Source organism: Ranitomeya variabilis, chromosome 2, assembly GCF_051348905.1.
Source record: "Ranitomeya variabilis isolate aRanVar5 chromosome 2, aRanVar5.hap1, whole genome shotgun sequence".
Taxonomy (NCBI): Eukaryota; Metazoa; Chordata; class Amphibia; order Anura; family Dendrobatidae; genus Ranitomeya; species Ranitomeya variabilis.
Window position 1 is genome coordinate 684,546,449 of NC_135233.1, and position 25,402 is coordinate 684,571,850.

At 44.1% G+C, this 25,402-nt stretch overlaps 1 protein-coding gene across 2 annotated transcripts in view; it reads left to right on the plus strand.

The window, feature by feature from the left end:
- MOXD1 (monooxygenase DBH like 1) overlaps positions 1-25,402 on the plus strand; it is a 323,635-nt gene that overhangs the window by 172,928 nt on the left and 125,305 nt on the right. The window lies entirely within an intron of this gene.

The following is a 25,402-nucleotide window of genomic DNA, read 5'->3' on the forward strand; positions in this document are numbered from 1 at the left end:
GATTTACATTTGGTGATATATATAATTATTTTCCATCATCCAGATGTCCTTTACTTTTACACATATATATCATATAATTGTCAAAACCTAAAAAAGTTGTATAATTAGACAAAAGGAAACCTAAATAAATGTATGACAAAATTTTAGCTAAAATTTCAACCAGTTTATTGTCTTAAAAGCAACCTGTCAGTAGGTTTGTCTCATGTGAGATGAGGCCACCACATCTCAGCCCTGATATACAGCATTCTAATGCATCATCAACGCAAAGCACAGAAGGAAAATGGCAACACAAGAAGATAGGAGGCACCGGACTAAGAAAGAGATGCCCATCGGTCTCGACTTCCCCGTATGTGAGTATAATAAAAGGTGTTTTTCTTGACTTGCAGGCCAGATTGGGGACATATGTACAGCATATTAGAATGCTGTATATCAGGGCTGAAAGGTGGTGGCCTTATATGGGACAAACCTTGTGACAGGTTCCCTTTTATTAGCTATTAGACTTTCACATCCCTTTTAAGAATTTTTTACCTCATTATTGTAGTTATGGTTTTATATAAGAGCTGCTTTGGCATCTAAACACAGACCTAGGCCAGGACCTCAACTATGCTCATGTACGAAAAACATTATTTTATACTTTACCCCTAGACTTGCTTTTGTCAATTGGAAATAATCTACTTATATTTCTCATCAACCCCTCAGATTCAATGTATGGATGGATGATTGATGACCATTCATAAATTTCTATACTTGAGCAAATAGCCCCTTCAGTGTGGAAGAGGACTTAAACTCTAACATCATCTATTGGATGCCGCAATCCTAGAAGTCAATACTAACTAGCCTTGCCATATGACTTAGGATATGAAGACAATCCAGAAACTCCTTATGCAGACATGTGCTTTGGCATGTTTGCCAATGCTCAGTGTAAAACAGGAGAACTGAGTAGTTGACAGGACTCCGACTGGGCTTTTAAGGGGGAATGTTTCTCCTTGTGGAGAATAACAAGCAGACGTGATGGATTTTTTAAAAAATAGTAGGTTATCTAGATCGTAAGGCAGAATCGTATATGTCTTGATTCTGGGGGTGGGCATATATGACTCACAAATTACTTATTAGACCCTTATTACAACATGAACACTTGTTTACAGAACTGTCATTATAATTCAATAATTAAAGAATACTATAATTTCTTTGTTAGAGTATTGTAACCAGTGGTTTTCGCTTGGCTTTATTCTAGATTTAACTGAATTAGATAAGTTGCACCACTTTCCTGTTTCAGGGCTTAGTGTTACATAGTGTACGTCAGTGATGCCCAGCTAGAGGCCGAGGGGTCAAAGCATCATTCATGTGACTGATGTGTGCCCTCCAGGGGAAGGAAATACAAAGTAAACTGCAATTTATCATGTTGCAAAGGGACAGCAAATCTTCAATCTGATTTCTGTCTGAGAACAAGGATTTAGGATCAACCATTCTCACTAATAACGAGATGTGGGAAATCAATATTATGCACTTTAATTGCTATCAGTAATAGTAAATTAAAGGACGAAAACAAAAGTATGCAAGACATTCCAAGAAATATACAGTACAGACCAAAAGTTTGGACACACCTTCTCATTTAAAGATTTCTGTATTTTCATGACTATGAAAATTGTATATTCACACTGAAGGCATCAAAACTATGAATTAACACATGTAGAATTATATACTTAACAAAAAAGTGTGAAACAACTGAAAATATGTCTTATATTCTAGGTTCTTCAAAGTAGCCACCTTTTGCTTTGATGACTGCTTTGCACACTCTTGGTATTCTCTTGATGAGCTTCAAGAGGTAGTCACCGGGAATGGTCTTCCAACAATATTGAAGGAGTTCCCAGAGATGCTTAGCACTTGTTGGCCCTTTTGCCTTCACTCAGCGGTCCAGCTCACCCAAAACCATCATGATTGGGTTCAGGTCTGGTGACTGTGGAGGCCATGTCATCTGGCGTAGCACCCCATCACTCTCCTTCTTGGTCAAATAGCCCTTACACAGCCTGGAGGTGTGTTTGGGGTCATTGTCCTGTTGAAAAATAAATGATGGTCCAACTTAATGCAAACCGGATGGAATAGCATGCCGCTGCAAGATGCTGTGGTAGCCATGCTGGTTGAGTATGCCTTCAATTTTGAATAAATCCCCAACAGTGTCACCAGCAAGGCACCTCCACACCATCACACCTCCTCCCCTATGCTTCACGGTGGGAACCAGGCATGTAGAGTCCATCCATTCATCTTTTCTGCGTCACACAAAGACACGGAGGTTGGAACCAAAGATCTCAAATTTGGACTCATCAGACCAGATTTCCACTGGTTTAATGTCCATTCCTTGTGTTCTTTAGCCCAAACAAGTCTCTTCTGCTTGTGGCCTGTCCTTAGCAATTGTTTCCTAGCAGCTAGTTTACCATGAAGGCCTGCTGCACAAAGTCTCCTTTTAACAGTTGTTGTAGAGATGTGTCTGCTGCTAGAACTCTGTGTGGCATTGACCTGGTCTCTAATCTGAGCTGCTGTTAATCTGCGATTTCTAAGGCTGGTGACTCGGATAAACTTATCCTCAGAAGCAGAGGTGACTCTTGGTCTTCCTTTCCTGGGGCAGTCCTCAAGTGAGCCAGTTTCTTTGTAGCGCTTGATGGTTTTTGCCACTGCACTCCACAAATCTTCCATGTCTATATGCAGGAGATTATTATGAGGTAGAAGTTTAAACCAAAGTTTCTGCATAACAGTTTTTCAAGGTGAAGCATATATAGAGTCTTGTAATTTGAAGAGTTTAATTTTGCCAGGAATTTAGAAATGGAAACTGTTGTCTCTTTTGACCTTAACTCTCCAGACTGTTATGTGCCTAAAATCGTTTTTGGGAAATGGAAGTAAAGAGACATTAATCATGTGCAGTCAAGCAAGCAGTATATCATGTACCATAACTAATAGCTGGCAAGAAGGCAGTTGCTGACTGAGTGAAGTGAATGTCAGGAGGAAAAAAATAATCAAAATACAAAATATAAATAACAAAGTTACATAAAAATACATATATCTAGTCTTTTATATGTAGATGAATGCAAATTTATTAAAAATAAGTATCATATGTTTTGCCTGGTTCAATTCTGACATACAAATAAGAAATGATTTAATTTTTTTGACACAAATTGAACTCAAGTAAACTTCACAAAATTTGAAGACACCAGTGAATTTAAAAATGTTTTGATTCAGGCAAATCACTAAAAAATCCCTGGCACCTTTTCACACATTGGAGAAAGCCGACATGACCTCAAGTGTAGGTTTACAGCTATCTCATCACATGGTCTTGTGCACCCAATCATGTATAAAAGCATAAGCAGTGAATGCAGCAGCCATTTTATGGTGATTTTAAATAGTGACAATTTGTCAGAGCTCACAGGTCGATTCAGAATACGAAAGCTCAAAAACATTGGACAAATACTCCAGACAGTACTATGTTGAATAACTGCAGCAGTGAAGCAAAGGATAGTAGTTGTCTATGAAAAAAGGTATGCTAAAACCTGCATATAAATCGTTCTGATTCTCATCCGTGTGCTGTTTGTGTGCAGTCCATTTTTTCACTCACCAGTTGGCAATCTTTTACTGAACCATTTACAGTTTCCTACAGTGGGTACGGAAAGTATTCAAACCCCTTTAAATTTTTCATTCTCTGTTTCATTGCAGCCATTTGGTAAATTTAAAAAAGTTCATTTTTTTTCTCATTAATGTACACTCTGCACCCCATCTTGACTAAAAAATACAGAAATGTAGACATTTTTGCAAATTTATAAAAAAAACAAAAAACTGAAATATCACATGGTCATAAGTATTCAGACCCTTTTCTCAGGATTGAGTAGAAGCACCCTTTTGAGCTAGTACAGCCATGAATCTTCTTCAGAATGATGCAACAAGTGTTTCACACCTGGATTTGGGGATTTTCTGCCATTCTTCCTTGCAGATCCTCTCCAGTTCCATCAGGTTGGATGGTGAACATTGGTGGACAGCCATTTTCAGGTCTCTCCAGAGATGCTCAATTGGGTTTAGGTCAGGGCTCTGGCTGGGCCAGTCAAGAATGGTCACAGAGTTGTTCTGATGCCACGCCTTTGTTATTTTAGATGTGTGCTTAGGGTTATTATCTTGTTGGAAGGTGACCCTTTGACCAAGTCCAAGTCTTCCAAGAGGTCCACTCTGCAAGAGGTTTTCATCCAGGATAACTCTGTACTTGGGTGCATTCATGTTTCCTTCAATGACAGCCAGTCGTCGTGTCCCTGCAGCTGTAAAATACCCCTCCCTCATAGTATGATGCTGCCACCACCGTGTTTCACTGTTGGGATTGTATTGGGCAGGTGATGAGCAGTGCCTGGTTTTCTCCACACATACCACTTAGAATTATCACCAAAAAGGTCTATCTTCATCTCATCAGGCCAGAGAATCTTATTTCTCATAGTCTGGGAGTCCTTCATGTGATTTTTTAGCAAACTCTGTGCGGGCTTTCATAAGTCTTGCACTGAGGAGCGGCTTCCATTGTGCCACTCTGCCATAAAGGCCCAACTGGTGGAGGGCTGCAGTGATAGTTGACTGTGTGGAACTTTCTCCCATCTCCCTACTGCATCTCTGGAGCTCAGCCACAGTGATCTTGGGGTTCTTCTTTACCTCTTTCACCAAGGCTCTTCTCCCATGATTGCTCAGTTTGGCTGGACGGCCAGGTCTAGGAAGGCTTATGATGGTCCCAAACTTCTTCCATTTAAGGATTATGGAGGCCACTGTGCGCTTAGGAACATTGAGTACTGCATAAATTCTTTTGTAACCTTTGCCAGATCTGTGCCTTGCCACAATTCTGTCTCTGAGCTCCTTTGCCAGTTCCTTTGACCTCGTGATTCTCATTTGGTCTGACATGCACTGTGAGCTGTGAGGTCTTATAAAGACAGGTGTGTGCCTTTCCAAATCAAGTCCTATCGGTTTAATTAAGCACAGCTGGACTCCAATGAAGGAGTAGAACCATCTCAAGGAGGATCACAAGGAAATGGACAGCATGTGACTTAAATATGAGTGTCTGAGCAAAGGGTCTGAATACTTATGACCACGTAATATTTCAGTCTTTCTTTTTTAATAAATTTGCAAAAATTTCTACATTTCTGTTTTTTTTCAGTCAAGATCGGGTGCAAAGTGTACATTAATGAGAATTTTTTTTTTTAATTTACCAAATTGCTGCAATGAAACAAAGAGTGAAAAATATAAAGGGTCTAAATACTTTCCGTACCCACTGTATACTGATGGCAAATATGGCATGTAATTTTTTTCTCACACTATCCGATTCGGAGTAAAATCACAGAATACTGTGATTTTTTTCTCATGCCAAAAACAGCTGAGAAAAAACATTGGTCTGAGTACAATATGATTTTTAATCTGATTGTACTCCACCGTTTTTGTACTCCACCGTTTTATTCGCAAGTGAGAGCGAACCCTAAGGCCGCTTTCATATGTTCAGTATTTGGCCAGTATTTTACCTCAGTGTTTTTAGGCCAAATCAAGAACAATCAGAGGACAAATATAATGGAAAGGTAAATATGTATGCACCCCTATAATCCCCTGTAGTGCCCCATGTGAAGACACCTGCCCTAAAAGTTTCTGATACTCCCCTGATAAAGCCACTGAAATGGGGCTGAAATGCTCTGACATTGGTATTGTCGACTGCTAAATACTAAGTACTCACCCGTGGGTCACCGACCCCTCTACCCATCCCCAAATAAAGACATGACTCCCAAATGGATATAATTGGCCACAGCGGCCTTTATTACAAACAAACAAAACATATACAGTGGGGCAAAAAAGTATTTAGTCAGTCAGCAATAGTGCAAGTTCCACCACTTAAAAAGATGAGAGGCGTCTGTAATTTACATCATAGGTAGACCTCAACTATGGGAGACAAACTGAGAAAAAAAAATCCAGAAAATCACATTTTCTGTTTTTTTATCATTTTATTTGTATATTATGGTGGAAAATAAGTATTTGGTCAGAAACAAAATTTAATCTCAATACTTTGTAATATATCCTTTGTTGCCAATGACAGAGGTCAAACGTTTTCTGTAAGTCTTCACAAGGTTGCCACACACTGTTGTTGGTATGTTGGCCCATTTCTCCATGCAGATCTCCTCTAGAGCAGTGATGTTTTTGGCTTTTCGCTTGGCAACACGGACTTTCAACTCCCTCCAAAGTTTTTTTATAGGGTTGAGATCTGGAGAGTGGCTAGGCCACTCCAGGACCTTGAAATGCTTCTTACGAAGCCACTCCTTCGTTGCCCTGGCGGTGTGCTTTGGATCATTGTCATGTTGAAAGACCCAGCCACGTTTCATCTTCAATGCCCTTGCTGATGGAAGGAGGTTTGCACTCAAAATCTCACGATACATGGCCCCATTCATTCTTTCATGTACCCGGATCAGTCGTCCTGGCCCCTTTGCAGAGAAACAGCCCCAAAGCATGATGTTTCCACCACCATGCTTTACAGTAGGTATGGTGTTGGATGGATGCAACTCAGTATTCTTTTTCCTCCAAACATGACAAGTTGTGTTTCTACCAAACAGTTCCAGTTTGGTTTCATCAGACCATAGGACATTCTCCCAAAACTCCTCTGGATCATCCAAATGTTCTCTAGCAAACTTCAGATGGGCCCGGACATGTACTGGCTTAAGCAGTGGGACACGTCTGGCACTGCAGGATCTGAGTCCATGGTGGCGTAGTGTGTTACTTATGGTAGGCCTTGTTACATTGGTCCCAGCTCTCTGCAGTTCATTCACTAGGTCCCCCCGCGTGGTTCTGGGATTTTTGCTCACCGTTCTTGTGATCATTCTGACCCCACGGGGTGGGATTTTGCGTGGAGCCCCTGATCGAGGGAGATTATCAGTGGCCTTGAATGTCTTCCATTTTCTAATTATTGCTCCCACTGTTGATTTCTTCACACCAGGTTTTTGTCTATTGCAGATTCAGTCTTCCCAGCCTGGTGCAGGGCTACAATTTTGTTTCTGGTGTCCTTTGACAGCTCTTTGGTCTTCACCATAGTGGAGTTTGGAGTCAGACTATTTGAGGGTGTGCACAGGTGTCTTTTTATACTGATAACAAGTTTAAACAGGTGCCATTACTACAGGTAATGAGTGGAGGAAAGAGGAGACTCTTAAAGAAGAAGTTACAGGTCTGTGAGAGCCAGAAATCTTGATTGTTTTTTTCTGATCAAATACTTATTTTCCACCATAATATGCAAATAAAATGATAAAAAAACAGAAAATGTGATTTTCTGGATTTTTTTTTCTCAGTTTGTCTCCCATAGTTGAGGTCGACCTATGATGTAAATTACAGACGCCTCTCATCTTTTTAAGTGGTGGAACTTGCACTATTGCTGACTGACTAAATACTTTTTTGCCCCACTGTAACAGTAAAATAAGCTGGAAGGGGTCCTTGAAGCTAAAAATCTGGTGTTAACCATATGATAAACTAGTGGACGAGAACCAACCATAGATTACTCTCAGCCGTTACCCCACTGGCTCGAGAGCACCAAAATTACCCCGGAGGGTTACCATTGTCCACTTCCAAACTTAGGAATCTGGCCCACCATTGCCAAGATTCCCCCAAAACACCAGGCCCGAAACCAAAACTTATACCAACTGAAGAATCCATATCCCGGCGGATCCCCCAGGCCGATTTAGCACCAACTCCAAGGACCCCTCCCACCGCCACAACGAGGGTATTTGACCCCCTCAAATACCCGAGACCCCACCACCCCTAACCGCTATGGCTCTTTCAATTCCGGTCTACAGCCCAAGGGCCCACAAATCACTGCCCATGGCGTTCAAATGGACACCATCGCCCAGAAGAAAGTCGTCGCCTCCACGTTCCAGCTCAAAATGCCGAACTGCCAGACCCCCATTCCGAACCACAAAACCAGACACTGCCCGATTAACCTTGACGCAGGCTTTATTAATCTTAACCACCGACCTAGCATGCCTCCAAGATTTCCGCGGAACAATCTCCGACCACACTACGGACATCTCCCGAAAGGAAACCCATAACACTGGGGAACACAATTTTTTAAGAGTTAGGTCAGACAACTGTTCTTAATTAATTTTTGGATGCTGAATCCAGAAATGATCTCAGTTTTTCTCTATCACGTCAAGTTTTTGAACTATAGGATTTTTGTCTTCTCAAAACTATGTAAACTACTGTACCTAAAAAGTGTTTTGTTTTTTTTAAATAGTACAAATATGAATAAAAAATGAAATATATAAGAAATAGGCATGAAAAAGTTGTGACTACTCTTACAAGTTGCCACGTAGCTCTATATGAGTCGAATTGTAATCAGATAACAAGTCTTATTACAGATATCAGTGCAATTGTGCTTCTCTGGCAGGTAAGTTGTGTAGGAAAAACTTGACGTGCTAGAAAAAAACTGACTACATTTTTGGAATCAGCATTCCAATTTTAGTATAAATCAGCTCAAAAACCTAACTCAACAGAAATTTTTTTTCAAATTGTTCCCCTGTGTATAATCTCAGCAGGTCATGCTTGATGTATCTAATCAGCTCCCGACAAGGGCGAACTCCCAAGTCGTTTCCCCCAACACCAAGATATCAGGGGGCCTGTCCAAACGAACTCCATTATGCACCTCTTGCATGACTCTGTTCCAGCCCAAGCCCAGGAAACCCAACCACCTGATAATGGCCACGTCCCTGGAAAACCCCAGCTGTCTTCCATCCTGTCGGACATCCGCCCGCTTCGCACCCCAATACACGTAGGAGTGGCCGACAATCCAAACCAACAGCGAGGTTGAACCTGGAAAACACAAACAACTTAAAAAACGTGCAGGCAAAACACACAAGACAACTGATCAACCAACCTCTCAAGGCCTAACATAACTCCAATAATGGCCAGACTCCCACTGACCTATCCTCTGTACCACTGAAGGAGCCAAACCACCCAGTGCTGCCTCTGTAGCAGCCCCAATATGAAAAGAATGAGAGGCGAATCTAGAAGAGTCCACCCCAATGGCCATTAATGCCTGCCAAAAAACAGCCACGAATTGATATCTGGAAAGACACGTCCCGTCCTCGTGACGCAACAAAGGCCCATCTCTGTTCGGTTGAAAACAATCAAAGACCCGCCAATAACGAATAGGACACATATCCGAACCCGGAACCGCGCCCAATACCACCTTCTTTCCTCTCCCCGCCTGATCCATCTTAGACTTCCGAATCCAAAATTGCAAAGACCCCCCGGAAATGAAGACGTCCCCGGCTCAAAGCCCCCCTTGCCGAACAGTAGTAGGAGAAATGAGCTCCCCCTCTCTCAAAGCCCCGAAAAATGCAAGGGAAAAGGCAAGCCAAAATAAGGCAGCCTCAAAACGGGAATCACAGTTATCATCCAGCCGCACACCTAACTGTTCCAACATCTCAAACGACACCGGGCGCCTGCGATCACCTCGGGTGCCTACTCTTCTCATCCCCTTCGCTGCTTGCTTCACCAAAAAAGACTTTGTCAAATCCTGAAGACCCCGTAGCCGAAAACCAAAAACCAACCCTGCCAATATCCGGTCGACCTTAGCTGCCGACAATCTGTGATCCGCCCCATGTCTCAACCATAGCAGCAAGGCCCCAACTTGATCCTGTCCCATATCAGCAACACCACACGACGCCAACCAAATCTCCCAAGAACTCCATACTGACAGATAAGCCGACCACGTACTAGGAGCCAAGGATGCCTGAATTAAAGGTTCTGCAGCCCGGACACCACGCTCCAAAGTTCCGCTGGGCATTCCAACCCCGTTTCCTCGGCGTCCGGAGCCAGCGACCGAAAACGCTCCCACTGAAAACGAGACAAAGAGTCGGCAATACAATTTTGAACACCGGGCACGTGAGATGCCGTAAAATAGGCATTCAAGGACAAAAAAGACAATACCAACTGACGCAGGACTCTGATCACCGGAGGTGAGGATGTCATCAAACTGTTGATGGCACATACCACTGCCATATTATCACAATTAAAACGAACCCTTTTATTACGAAAGTCATTGCCCCATAGCTGCACTGCCACCAAAATCGGGAAAATCTCCAGCAAGGTAATGTTCCTTACCAACCCACTCGAAAACCATTCTTCCGGCCATCTAGCGGGGCACCAACGGCCCCCAAAAAGGCCCCGAAGCCAAAACCACCTGACGCATCAGTAAAGAGATTCAGGTCAGCATTAACCACCACGTCATCCATTAACAATGAACGCCCATTATAACAAGCCAAAAAACGGTAACAAACCTCCAAATCGGCCTTGTGCTCAGTCAACAAATGAACAAAATGATGAGGGGCGCTCGCCCAAGCCGTGGCACTAGCCAGCCTGCGGGAAAAAAACTCTTCCCATTGGGATAATCCTGCACTCAAAATTCAGTTTCCCGAGGAGAGACTGCACTTCACGCAACGGCAACTTTTTCAAGCGTCTAGCCCGCGCCACCTCATTCCTCAATCCAAGCACTTTGTCGACAGGCAACCTAAACTCCCAATTCACTGAGTCGATAACAATGCCTAAAAATGACAAACTCGTACACGGACCTTCAGTCTTTTCGGGCACAAGTGGGACCCGAACCTCTCAGCTATCCAAACAACAGTCCTCAACAGGACCTCGCAACATGGAGACTGATCAGGGCCTATGCACAAGAAGTCATCCAGGTAATGAATTAACGAATCCAAACCAGACAGGTCCCGAACTGCCCATTCAAGAAAGGAACTAAAGGCCTCAAAATAAGCACACGACAACGAACAACCCATCGGCAGGCATCTGTCAACATAAAACCCGCCGTCCCAATAACAACCTAACAACCTCACGCTGTCGAGGTGAACCAGCAATAAACGAAAAGCCGACTCAATGTCGGTCTTAGCCAACAACGCCCCCTTGCCACAACTACGCACCCACTTGGCTGCCTCATCATACGACTTATAAACTACAGAACAAAGCTCTGGATCGATCCCATCATTCACAGACCTCCCTTTCGGATAAGATAAATGTTGAATGAGCCTAAACTTGTTCGGCTCCTTCTTGGGAACCACACCCAACAGTGACACGACCAGATCCTCAAAAGGAGGAATGTGAAAAGGTCCAGACATCCTACCTAACGCCACCTCCTTACTCAATTTTTCAGACACAACCGATGCGTGCAATTCAGCCGATCTAAGGTTCTTCAAACTCTGTGGCACATCAAAAGCAGGGGCGGGAATGCGAAACCCAAAGCTAAAACCCGCTCGCAGCAACTCGGCCCTCTCCCTGTCAGGGAACCTATTTAGAAAGGGGACCATCGTGTCCAACCTCACCGGCGTCGCCCCCTTTGGAATTACCATCAGGCTTCCCTTTTTTCTTAAAACATCTGGACGCTCCATGGGAAGAACCATTGCAGTGCGAGCACAAGTGCTTGAACTTGCAAGTTGCTCCAAACTTACACTGGCCCTCGTTGAACTGCCAGCACACTCCGTGTTTTTGACCGCCGGATTGTCCTGACTGACCCCCGGTTCCTGAGGAGCTACCTTGCGAAACGGCTTGGCCGGAAGCTCCGGCCCGGCTCTGAAAGGAATGACCAAACTTCGTAGGCACCATAACACGCAACCACAACCCAATATCTTTCTGGTCCCACCGAATCGCAGGACGAACCGCCTTCCGTAGTCTGAACTGCTCATCGTACCGCAACCATGCTTGACCCCCATAAGCCCTATGCGCCTCACCTATAGAGTCCATGTAACAACACAAAGCAGAGCAATTCTTGGGGGCCTTCTCACCAATAACACTCGCCAATATCGCGAACGCTTGCAGCCAATTCACAAACATCTGAGGAATAAGGCACCATCGCCATTTTTCCTCATCGTCCTTCTTACTATCCTCCTTCTTGCTCTTATCCAAATTAAATTTCTCTAACGGCAAAAGCGAAAAAATCTGCACGTATTTGTCTTTCTAAATCTTTTCCCGCACTTCCTTCTTCAAATGAGCCCCTAACGGCCCCTCAAAACAAACATATACCTCGCCACGCGCCTTATCGTCTAAGCGGATGCCCCCCTCCTTTTCTTTCTCAGTCTGTACGGAAACAGATACCGGCTCAGCTAACCTGTCCCACCCCATAGACCTGCTGCCCGACAACACAGGCACTACATCAGAAGAACTCACACAGGCTGACAAAGGGGACGTCCCAGACCTAACGCCGCCCAATCATGACAACAGCTCTCGAACACCCGACAAAAGCTCCCCCACTCCCTCACAACGCGCAGCTGCCTGCCCACTAACTCCCTCACCCCAGTCTACAGACTCCCCAACCCGATCCCCTATAACTGATGTAGGTGTCGAAAACGCCGGGGACAAACATGACACAGACTATTTCTCACCAGGCTGCAGAGGAGCTGTGATCCCCCAGCCGCAGATGATGAGGTCGTCCAGCCGTCTCTTGGCCCCGATGCCATCCTCAGGCCCTCCTGGCTGCGAAGTTCACTGTTGTGAATTTACTTTTTGCTCCCTCTAGTGGTTACTAGTTTTTTTGACTCTGGTTTTTCTGTCATTCCTTTTATCCGCACCTGGGTCGTTAGTTAAGGCTGTTGCTATTTAAGCTCCCTGGACCTTCAGTTCAATGCCTGGCAACGTAGTTATCAGAGCTAGTCTGCTGTGCTCTTGTCTACTGATCCTGGTTCCAGTTATATCAGCTAAGTCCGCTTTTTGCTTTTTGCTATTTTGTTTTGGTTTTGTATTTTTGTCCAGCTTGTTCCAAATATATATCCTGACCTTTGCTGGAAGCTCTAGGGGGCTGGTGTTCTCCCCCCGGACCGTTAGACGGTTCGGGGGTTCTTGAATTTCCAGTGTGGATTTTGATAGGGTTTTTGTTGACCATATAAGTTACCTTTCTTTATTCTGCTATCAGTAAGCGGGCCTCTCTGTGCTAAACCTGGTTCATTTCTGTGTTTGTCATTTCCTCTTACCTCACCGTTATTATTTGTGGGGGGCTTCTATCCAGCTTTGGGGTCCCCTTCTCTGGAGGCAAGAAAGGTCTTTTGTTTTCCTCTACTAGGGGTAGCTAGATTCTCCGGCTGGAGCGTGTCATCTAGAATCAACGTAGGAATGATCCCCGGCTACTTCTAGTGTTGGCGTTAGGAGTAGATATATGGTCAACCCAGCTACCACTGCCCTATGAGCTGGATTTTTGTATTCTGCAGACTTCCACGTTCCTCTGAGACCCTCGCCATTGGGGTCACAACAGTTTGCCAGGCCAGTATTAAATGTTTAATGCATTGCAGAAGAGGGATTATAAGAAAGAAGATTCTGAGTTTTTTTTTTTTTTTTTTCTTCTTCCCCTTTACCTCAGAGTGGCTATGCTTGCTGCAGACATGAATGTCCAGACCTTGATTACAAGTGTGGACCAGCTGGCTACTCGTGTGCAGGGCATACAAGACTATGTTATCAGTAATCCTAGGTCAGAACCTAAAATACCGATTCCTGAACTGTTTTCCGGAGACAGGTTTAAGTTTAGGAATTTTGTGAATAATTGTAAATTGTTTTTGTCCCTGAGACCCTGTTCATCTGGAGACTCTGCTCAGCAAGTAAAAATTGTTATTTCGTTCTTACGGGGCGACCCTCAGGATTGGGCTTTTTCGCTGGCGCCAGGAGATCCGGCATTGGCTGATATTAATGCGTTTTTTCTGGCGCTCGGTTTACTTTATGAGGAACCCAATCTTGAGATTCAGGCAGAAAAGGCCTTGCTGGCTATGTCTCAGGGGCAGGACGAGGCTGAAGTGTACTGCCAAAAATTTCGGAAATGGTCCGTGCTGACACATTGGAACGAGTGTGCACTGGCCGCTAATTTTAGAAATGGCCTTTCTGAAGCCATTAAGAATGTTATGGTGGGTTTTCCCATTCCCACAGGTCTGAATGATACTATGGCACTGGCTATTCAAATTGACCGGCGGTTGCGGGAGCGCAAAACCGCAAATTCCCTCATGGTGTTGTCTGAACAGACACCTAATTCGGTGCAATGTGATAGAAAAATCGCAAATTCCCTCATGGTGTTGTCTGAACAGACACCTGATTTAATGCAATGTGATAGAATCCTGACTAGAAATGAGCGGAAAATTCATAGACGCCGGAATGGCTTGTGTTACTACTGTGGTGATTCTACACATATTATCTCAGCATGCTCTAAACGTATAGCTAAGGTTGTTAGTCCTGTCACCGTTGGTAATTTGCAACCTAAATTTATTCTGTCTGTAACTTTGATTTGCTCACTGTCGTCTTTTCCTGTCATGGCGTTTGTAGATTCAGGTGCTGCCCTGAGTCTTATGGATCTGTCATTTGCTAAGCACTGTGGTTTTACTCTTGAACCATTAGAAAATCCTATTCCTCTTAGGGGTATTGATGCTACGCCATTGGCAGCAAATAAACCGCAGTATTGGACACAGGTTACCATGTGCATGACTCCTGAACACCGCGAGGTGATACGTTTCCTGGTTTTACATAAAATGCATGATTTGGTTGTTTTAGGGCTGCCATGATTACAGACCCATAATCCAGTCCTGGACTGGAAGGCTATGTCAGTCTCAAGTTGGGGCTGTCGTGGTATTCATGGGGATTCCCTGCCTGTGTCTATTGCTTCTTCTACGCCTTCGGAAGTTCCGGAGTATTTGTCTGATTATCAGGATGTCTTCAGTGAGTCTGAGTCCAGTGCACTGCCTCCTCATAGGGACTGTGACTGTGCTATAGATTTGATCCCAGGCAGTAAATTTCCTAAGGGAAGACTGTTTAATCTGTCGGTACCTGAACATACCGCTATGCGTTCATATATCAAGGAGTCTCTAGAGAAAGGACATATTCGTCCGTCTTCTTCCCCTCTTGGTGCGGGATTCTTTTTTGTGGCAAAAAAGGACGGATCTTTGAGACCTTGTATTGATTATCGGCTTTTAAATAAGATCACTGTCAAATTTCAGTATCCTTTACCGCTGTTGTCTGACTTGTTTGCCCGGATTAAAGGTGCCAAGTGGTTCACCAAAATAGATCTTCGTGGTGCGTACAACCTTGTGCGCATTAAGCAAGGTGATGAATGGAAAACCGCATTCAATACGCCCGAAGGTCATTTTGAGTACTTGGTGATGCCTTTTGGGCTCTCCAATGCGCCTTCAGTTTTTCAGTCCTTTATGCATGACATTTTCCGGAAGTATCTGGATAAATTTTTGATTGTTTATCTGGATGATATTTTGGTTTTTTCTGATAATTGGGATTCGCATGTGGAGCAGGTCAGGTTGGTCTTTAAAATTTTGCGTGAAAATTCTTTGTTTGTCAAGGGCTCAAAGTGTCTCTTTGGTGTACAGAAGGTTCCCTTTTTGGGGTTCATTTTTTCCCCTTCTGCTGTGGAGATGGACCCAGTCAAGGTCCGAGCTATTCTTGATTGGACTCAGCCCTCGTCAGTTAAGAGTCTACAGAAGTTCTTGGGTTTCGCTAACTTCTACCGTCGTTTTATCGCTAATTTTTCTAGCATTGTGAAACCTTTGACGGATATGACCAAGAAGGGCTCCGATGTAGCTAACTGGGCTCCTGCTGCCGTGGAGGCTTTCCAGGAGTTGAAACGCCGGTTTACTTCGGCGCCTGTTTTGTGCCAGCCCGATGTCTCACTTCCCTTTCAGGTTGAGGTGGATGCTTCAGAGATTGGAGCAGGGGCCGTTTTGTCGCAGAGAGGCCCTGGTTGCTCTGTTATGAAACCTTGTGCCTTTTTCTCTAGGAAGTTTTCGCCTGCCGAGCGAAATTATGATGTGGGCAATCGGGAGTTGTTGGCCATGAAATGGGCATTTGAGGAGTGGCGTCATTGGCTCGAGGGTGCTAAGCATCGTGTGGTGGTCTTGACTGATCACAAAAATCTGATGTATCTCGAGTCTGCTAAACGCCTTAATCCGAGACAGGCCCGCTGGTCATTGTTTTTCTCCCGCTTTGATTTTGTTGTCTCGTATTTACCAGGTTCAAAGAATGTGAAGGCCGATGCTCTTTCTAGGAGCTTTGTGCCTGATGCTCCTGGAGTCGCTGATCCTGTTGGTATTCTTAAAGATGGAGTTATCTTGTCAGCTATTTCTCCGGATCTGCGACGTGTGTTGCAGAGATTTCAGGCTGATAGGCCTGAGTCTTGTCCACCTGACAGACTGTTTGTCCCGGATAAGTGGACCAGCAGAGTCATTTCCGAGGTTCATTCCTCGGTGTTGGCAGGTCACCTGGGAATTTTTGGCACCAGAGATCTGGTGGCCAGGTCCTTTTGGTGGCCTTCCTTGTCAAGGGATGTGCGGTCATTTGTGCAGTCCTGTGGGACTTGCGCTCGAGCTAAGCCTTGCTGTTCTCGTGTCAGCGGTTTGCTCTTGCCCTTGCCTGTCCCGAAGAGACCTTGGACACATATCTCCATGGATTTCATTTCTGATCTTCCGCTATCCCAGGGCATGTCCGTTATCTGGGTGATATGTGATCGCTTCTCAAAGATGGTCCATTTGGTTCCTTTGCCTAAGCTGCCTTCCTCTTCCGATCTGGTTCCTGTGTTTTTCCAGAACGTGGTTCGTTTGCACGGCATCCCTGAGAATATTGTGTCAGACAGAGGATCCCAGTTCGTTTCCAGATTCTGGCGATCCTTTTGTAGTAGGATGGGCATTGATTTGTCGTTTTCGTCTGCTTTCCATCCTCAGACTAATGGACAGACGGAGCGAACCAATCAGACTTTGGAGGCTTATTTGAGGTGTTTTGTCTCTGCTGATCAGGACGATTGGGTGACATTCTTGCCGTTGGCTGAGTTTGCCCTTAATAATCGGGCTAGTTCCGCCACCTTGGTTTCGCCTTTTTTCTGCAACTCTGGTTTCCATCCTCGCTTTTCTTCGGGTCATGTGGAGCCTTCTGACTGTCCTGGGGTGGATTCTGTGGTGGATAGGTTGCAGCGGATCTGGAATCATGTGGTGGACAACTTGAAGTTGTCACAGGAGAGGGCTCAGCGCTTTGCCAACCGCCGCCGCGGTGTGGGTCCCCGACTACGCGTTGGGGATTTGGTATGGCTTTCTTCCCGCTTTGTTCCTATGAAGGTCTCCTCTCCCAAATTTAAACCTCGTTTTATTGGGCCTTACAAGATATTGGAAATCCTTAATCCTGTATCTTTTCGTCTGGATCTTCCTGTGTCGTTTGCTATTCACAATGTATTTCATAGGTCCTTGTTGCGGCGGTACATTGTGCCTATAGTTCCTTCTGCTGAGCCTCCTGCTCCGGTGTTGGTTGAGGGCGAGTTGGAGTACGTGGTGGAGAAGATCTTGGATTCTCGCCTCTCCAGGCGGAGGCTTCAGTACCTGGTCAAGTGGAAGGGCTATGGTCAGGAGGATAATTCCTGGGTGGTCGCCTCTGATGTTCATGCGGCCGATTTAGTTAGTGCCTTTCATGCCGCTCATCCTGATCGCCCTGGTGGTCGTGGTGAGGGTTCGGTGACCCCTCACTAAGGGGGGGGTACTGTTGTGAATTTACTTTTTGCTCCCTCTAGTGGTTACTAGTTTTTTTGACTCTGGTTTTTCTGTCATTCCTTTTATCCGCACCTGGGTCGTTAGTTAAGGGTGTTGCTATTTAAGCTCCCTGGACCTTCAGTTCAATGCCTGGCAACGTAGTTATCAGAGCTAGTCTGCTGTGCTCTTGTCTACTGATCCTGGTTCCAGTTATATCAGCTAAGTCCGCTTTTTGCTTTTTGCTATTTTGTTTTGGTTTTGTATTTTTGTCCAGCTTGTTCCAAATATATATCCTGACCTTTGCTGGAAGCTCTAGGGGGCTGGTGTTCTCCCCCCGGACCGTTAGACGGTTCGGGGGTTCTTGAATTTCCAGTGTGGATTTTGATAGGGTTTTTGTTGACCATATAAGTTACCTTTCTTTATTCTGCTATCAGTAAGCGGGCCTCTCTGTGCTAAACCTGGTTCATTTCTGTGTTTGTCATTTCCTCTTACCTCACCGTTATTATTTGTGGGGGGCTTCTATCCAGCTTTGGGGTCCCCTTCTCTGGAGGCAAGAAAGGTCTTTTGTTTTCCTCTACTAGGGGTAGCTAGATTCTCCGGCTGGAGCGTGTCATCTAGAATCAACGTAGGAATGATCCCCGGCTACTTCTAGTGTTGGCGTTAGGAGTAGATATATGGTCAACCCAGCTACCACTGCCCTATGAGCTGGATTTTTGTATTCTGCAGACTTCCACGTTCCTCTGAGACCCTCGCCATTGGGGTCACAACAGTTCACCTCGTGACGCAGGTCCCGCCAACCCGGCCCCTGTAGAAGGCGCTGTCATGGAGCCGTCCATCACTGTTGTAGACTGGTGCAAAGGAGTCCCGAACCCAGGCCGGCTATCTGCTCCGCCGCCGTCTGACCCCGCTGAACGATAAGGTGCCGACCCGTTCGTAGGTAGTATAAGGGAACCGGGATCCCTGCTAGAGTCAAGCAGCCCCACCGAGTCTGGGGTGCTGCCTGCCGCAGCCTCTGGGGGACTCCCACGCCATCTCGTGTTGTTAGAAGCAGCAGACCGCCCAGCCTGAGCCGTGCTGCAGTGGCCTGCCGTGACATCGCTTCGATCCACCGCAGCTCTGGGGCGCAGGCCCTGCCCCCCGGACTGCCGCCGCAGGATTCCTCCCAGATTGCAGCCTGCTTGGACATTTGCGGGCAGGCACGCGGTCTGGAGGCTCCCTGGAGGGGCTCCTGCGCTGCCGCTGGGGTGCCTGAGGCAAGTCGGGGGATAGGCGCTCTGGAGGCCTTACCTGCCGTGACTGCCATTCGCCGGAGCCGCCCGCCGTGGGGCCGCTGCTACTACCACCCAGGATGCCGGCCATCTGAGCCTCTAGCCAGCCGGGGGGCTGGGATACAGCAGCCGCCCGCAGCTGGGACAGCACCTGGTCCACGGAGCTCATCTCTGGTGAGTGTCTGCGTCCTGCTCGATTGTCTCCTGAGCGGGAAGTGACCGGTTCCACCCACCGCCAGAGCTATATTACCCTAACTTCCCACTAATTCCCTCCCCCTCCTTCCATTAACCTCCAACCTCCCTTGTGCCTAGCTCCAAACCCCCTGTCATGACGGCTTCCGTGTACGCCGCCTGTGGGAGGAGGTTGGGCGGCTCGCTTCAGCCTGCTCTAGAGAGAGGGTTGTGGGGTTTGACATCAGCAAGGTGTCACTTGAGTACTGCTCTTATTAGGATAGAAGTCTTTACATGGGGCATGACAGAGGATTATAGGGGTACATATATTTACCTTTACCCTCCTACATCGCTGTGTTTCCATTGGCAGAGGTCTCAAGATAAGGGTAAGATCTTTCTATTTTTTTACCTGCACTGTTTTTGAGGTGGGTTGCGTTCGGCAGGCACGTCAAAACGCCGCACAGGGACGCATCCGCATAAAACGCATGACCACGCATGTCCCTGCGTACACAATGTTAAAGATAGGTACGCAGGATGGATGCGGATGGATGCAGATCTGAAGGAAAGAGGTACGCAGCCCCACGCTGCGGACACAAGCGCCAGTGTGAAACCGGCCTTAGTAAGATGGGAATCCGGATGTTGGGACTGTTGTGGAGGACATAATAATGGACACATAGTGGATATAAAAACTTTTTACAGCCCTGTTAAAATGTCAGTTTTTTGTCACTAAAAAAAATCACACCACAAAGAAACATTTCAGATTTTTTCCACCTAGAGTGTCACCCATAATCTGTACAAATCCATTAATAAACAAACTGAAATGAGTGTGAGCATCCTCTTATAATTGGGGATGTGGTTGTGTTGAAAATTAGTCAATCACATTTAGGCCTCGCTCACACGAGTGTATAACACGTCCGAGTGCTATGCGATGTTTTATCTGATAGCCCTTGCCCTATGTTACACTATGGGGCAGTGCAGATCTGAGGGGTTTTTTTCATGCTGACTTCTCATGAGAAAATAATCACCTCATGCTGTGGGTGCATCCGATAAAAAGGACAATGTGCACCCATACAAGTCTATGGGTGCATGCGAAACATCGGACTGCACTCGGATGTCATGCAGAATTACCGCAGACACAGACAATGGAGTCCGCACCTGTGATAAGATTCTCTCATATGAAAGAATTGTGTCCCACTAAGGCAACACTCGGATGAAACTTTGACAGAGTTTGATCTCAGTGACATTAGCATAATCAGCCTGATTATCTCGTATGAGAGATAATAGTTATGCATTTTATTCAGAACTATATTTGTACCATTGTTCTCAAGGCCATGTGCCACATAGACTACATGTTGTTGTATATCATTTTATGCCATTTCGTTTACCCAGTTTATAACCAACCACAATTTAATTAAAGGGAAATGAGAAAGTATTATCAAAGGGTATATTGTAACTAGTGTGATCTATTCTATGCATATACCATGAGAAAGCTTAACTTTGGCATCAAGAACAAGGTTGGCAGTAAACCAGTTTACTCTGTGGGAATCCTGACAAACTCAATGTGGGTACTATGTAAGCTGGCACAAACCTGTGTGTACCGTGAGAAGCTTTGGAAGTAACGATTACAAGAAAATGGAATATTCATTCCAGAATACAATCTGAAAACCTGAACATAGGATTATTAGTAAATGTCCTCAGATATTTCATTTTCAAATGAAATAAGAAGTGAAGTATATTGGAATTATACAACAGATACTAATGTATAAGACATAATAGACTAGTTATTATTAGAGCTGGAACCCACCAACCATGGGTTATTAAAAATCAGTGTCATTGGTTACTTTTTCTACTTTGATACTAGGAAACAATTAATGTTTTTGCTATGACCTCAAAACAGCCAGGATTTATTGAGGAGTGCACAATCTGTGGCATGAGGACCACATGCTGCCCGCCATGACTACATTAACATATCTTTGTGAAATGTCTGTGTGCTGCTTGATTTTTTTTATTGGACAGCATACAGACCCATAGAATTTCATGCATCTATTCAGGGATCCGAGTGTGAGCTGTGTGAGACTTAGGCCGGGGTCACACTAGCGAGTTTTACTGATGTATGAGAGGCGCAAAAACTACGCATTGCACACGGACCAATGATTTTCTATGGGGCAGCCCCTATCTGCCGTATATTTCTTTTACGGGTGTAGAAAATCGCAGCATGCTGCATTTGTCAGCGTTTTGCGCAAAAAATCCACCAATGAAAGTCTATGGGGGCGAGAAAAATATGGATTACACACAGACCATCAGTGTGACTTGTGAGAAATACGCGGCGGTGTTCTATAGAAAAGACAGCAATTCAGTGCGGTGTACAGTAAAATCACACTGACAGGTTAGAAAAGAACAGATAAAATAAATGTCTACACATAGTATAGGGAGATATATATAAATATATGTCAGTGAGACATATATATCTATATATATATCTATATATATATATATGTATATTTTATACAGCGCTAGATAGCAGAAAAGCCGGTAATTCAATTGGCGGCTTTTCATTTCTCCTTCACAAACCCGACAGGATATGAGACATGGTTTACATACAGTAAACCATTTCATATCCCTTTTTTTTTGCATATTCCTCACTACTAATGTTAGTAGTGTGTGTGTGTGTGTAAAATTTTGGGGCTCTAGCTGTTAAAATAAAGGGTTAAATCGCGGAAAAACCTGGCGTGGGCTCCCGCGCAATTTTCTCCGCCAGAATGGTAAAGCCAGTGACTGAGGGCAGATATTAATAGCCTAGAGAGGGTTCATGGTTATTGCCCCCCCCAGCTAAAAACATCTGCCCCCAGCCACCCCAGAAAAGGCACATCTGTAAGATGCGCCAATTCCGGCACTTAGCCACTCTCTTCCCACTCCCGTGTAGAGGTGGGATATGGGGTAATGAAGGGTTAATGTCACCTTGCTATTGTAAGGTAACATTAAGCCAGGTTAATAATGGAGAGGTGTCAATAAGACACCTATCCATTATTAATCCAATAGTAGTAAATGGTTAATAAAACACACACACATTATGAAAAAAGTATTTTAATGAAATAAAGACACAGGGTGTTGTAATAGTTTATTATACTCTCAATCCAATTGAAGACCCTTGTCACATGAAACAAAGTTAAAATAAAAAATCAACAATATCCCACACCTTCCGTCGTTCATTCTTGTCTCACGCTGTAGATCCATCTGAAGGGGTTAAATCATTTTACACCCAGGAGCTCTGCTAATGCAGCTGTGCTTCTGACTGTAAAATCTGGGGAATGAATAGAAAGCAGGGGAACGTAGCTACCTAGACTTGCGGTGCTGCGCCCCATGCTGGCATAACCTCATATGAACTCGAGCGTGGGAATTTTTCAGAATATTTTCTCACGCTCGAGTTCATATGAGGTTATGAAATTAATTATAGAAATTAACCCCTTCGCGACCTTTGACATATAGATACTTTGATGCAGGCTCCAGTGCTGAGCCTGCATGTTTTCAGACACATAAAGCTTATCTGATCAGCTGTCATGTGCCCCTAACAGTCGCTATCCACCCGCAGCTGTTAACATGTTAAATGCCACTGTCAATCTCTGACAGAGGCATTTAACATGCCCTCACCGGAAGTGCATTACTAGCTCCACCCATCGACACCCCTGTCACATTATCACGGTGCACCGATGGGTTGGCATGACAACCCAGGGTCTGCAGGAGACCCCTGTGGTTGTCATTGCCAATCTGCTATGTGCACTGCCCAGTGGCTGGCATTCATAGCAGATGAGCATTTCTCCTACACATAGCACAGCTGCAGTTTCAAGTCTCCTATGGAGACTATTGAATCAAGTAAAATATAGAAATGTATTTTTTTTAAATATTAATTAAAAAAATATAAAAGATCAAATCACCTATTGAAAATAAAACAATAAAAAATCCACATATTTGGTATCGCCGTGTTCAGAAACGCCCGACCTATCAAAATATAAACATAATTAATCCAAAAGATAAACAGCATAAAGAGAAAAAAAAAATCAAAACCTCAGAATTGCGTTCTTTTTGCTTGCTGCAGCATTGCAATAAAATACAATAACAGGTGAGTAAAACATTGCATCTACACCCGAATTAAATCAATAAAAATGTCAGTTTGGCACTCAAAAAATGAGCCCTTGCACAGGTCCAGATTCCAAAAAGAGAAAAGCTACAAGTCTCGGAAAATGGCGTCGTTTTTTTCAATTTTGTTTTTCACCACTTTAAATAAATAAAAAACCTATATATGTTTGTTATCTACGAACTCACAATGACCTGGAAAATAATATTGGCAGGTCAGTAGTAGTTGGTAGTAACAGTAGTAGTAGTTACTAGTCAGTAGTAGTTAACAGGGTAAAAAAAAAAACAATTGTGAAATTGAAAATTTTTTGCAATATTTCACCGCACTTAGAAATTTTTTCCATATTACCAGTGCATGATATTTTAAAACCAATGGTGTTGTTCAGAAATACAACTTGTCCCGCGAAATATAAGCTCTCACATGGCCATATTGATGAGAAAATAAAAAAGCTATGTCTCTGGGAACAGAGGGGCTGAATCTAGGAGCAGTGCAGGCTGCATGTGGCCTGCAGGTTGTCCACCTTTTGTTTTAACCTGAAAAAGAAATAAATAAAGTAAATATGAGAAACTTTATACTTTCTTATCAATACTAAGATTTTACTACATTTCTCTGCATTTTTTATCAAATCTTTGTAACTTTCTGGCCTATAAATTTTATTGAAGGTTGTGGTGTTTTTGATTTTTTCGAAATAGTCAAGTAAACTGTTAATTTGGTCTCATTCAGATGTTTTCTTTATCACATGAGAAATCTAGTTCTAGTTTCATCAAAGAATGTGTATGGCCTTTCATCAAACTTTTATCCAAGTGTAATTTGAGATGATCTGAGCTTAATGTTGTCTTTTTAGGAAAAAAGTTACTCTACGTTCTTCTATCTAGCAATCAGTAAAAAATAGACAGCACTTGGATGGCATTCGAGTGCTGCCTCATTTTTTAAATTTTTTTTTCAATTTTGATCCAGCACTCAGCTCAATATCAGACATGTTTTTGTGATTTTGCACAGACCATTCAGTCCACAGAAAAAGAAAACTGACACGTGAATAGTACCGTATATTATCATAGGTACGACTTCTATACATGGACATCACGGGTAAAACTCATATGTAAAAATATCTATGTAAATCACCCCTTACAGACACCAGATTTTTCTGTATAAGGCTAGGGTCACACTACTGTATTTTATTTAATCCTAAAAAAATCGAGCCAATTATGCTAATCACACTGTGATCAGACACTGATCAGAGTTTAATCAGAGGTTTATCACTGTGTGATCTGATTTTCTTGAATGCGGAAGAGATGTAAAAACAATTCTCCATCTTCTCCATTCTGTCATTCCGTGAAAGTCACACCGCACATCAAAATGTGATCTGATGTTTTCCACAACACATAGACGTGTATCGCGAGTGCAATCCAAATTACAGATTCAAATCATGTATGCTGCAATTTTTTTCAAAGAAAAAATTGGACATGTAGAATAACATCGGTCCAACTGCGATATAATGTTTTGTCTGATCAAACTCAGACTGAAAATACAGTTATCTGCATGAGTCCTAATATGTAAACATATGTGGAATCAAACATAAATGCAATTACACAATGCGAGAAAAAAGGAGGGCAATGTCTTATAGTTAGACTGAAATACTGTAGATAGCCAAGAGAAACTATTGAAAATTAAAGGACTGAGTTGTCAAAAAGCTAAATTTAAAAATCCATAAAGACATCTCCAGAGAGCTGACATATCACCCTCACATTGAACATACGGGATCAATTATAACTGCTGAATAGGGTTGAGCGACTTTTATTTTTATAGGATCGGGTCGGGTTTCACGAAACCCGACTTTCTCAAAAGTCGGGTCGAGTGAAATCGGCCGATCCTATAAAAAAGTCGGGGTCGGCCGAAACGCGAAACCCAATGCAGTGCAATGGGATACTATGGCTCCCAGGGTCTGAAGGAGAGGAAACTCTCCTTCAGGCCCTGGGCTCCATATTTAAGTGTAAAATAAAGAATTAAAATAAAAAATATTGATATACTCACCCTCTGACGAGCCCTGGTAGTAATCGGCATCTTCCGTTCCTAAGAATGAGCGCGTCAGGGCCTTAGATTACGTCACAGCTTTGTGATTGGTCGCGGCGGCCCATGTGACCGCTCAGCGACCAATCACAAGCCGTGACGTAATTCTCTCAGGTCCTAAATTCCTCATTCTAGGAATTTAGGCCATGAGAATTACGTCACGGCTTGTGATTGGTCGCTGAGCGGTCACGTGGGCCGCCGCGACCAATCACAAAGCAGTGACGTCATCTAAGGCCCTGAACACGCTC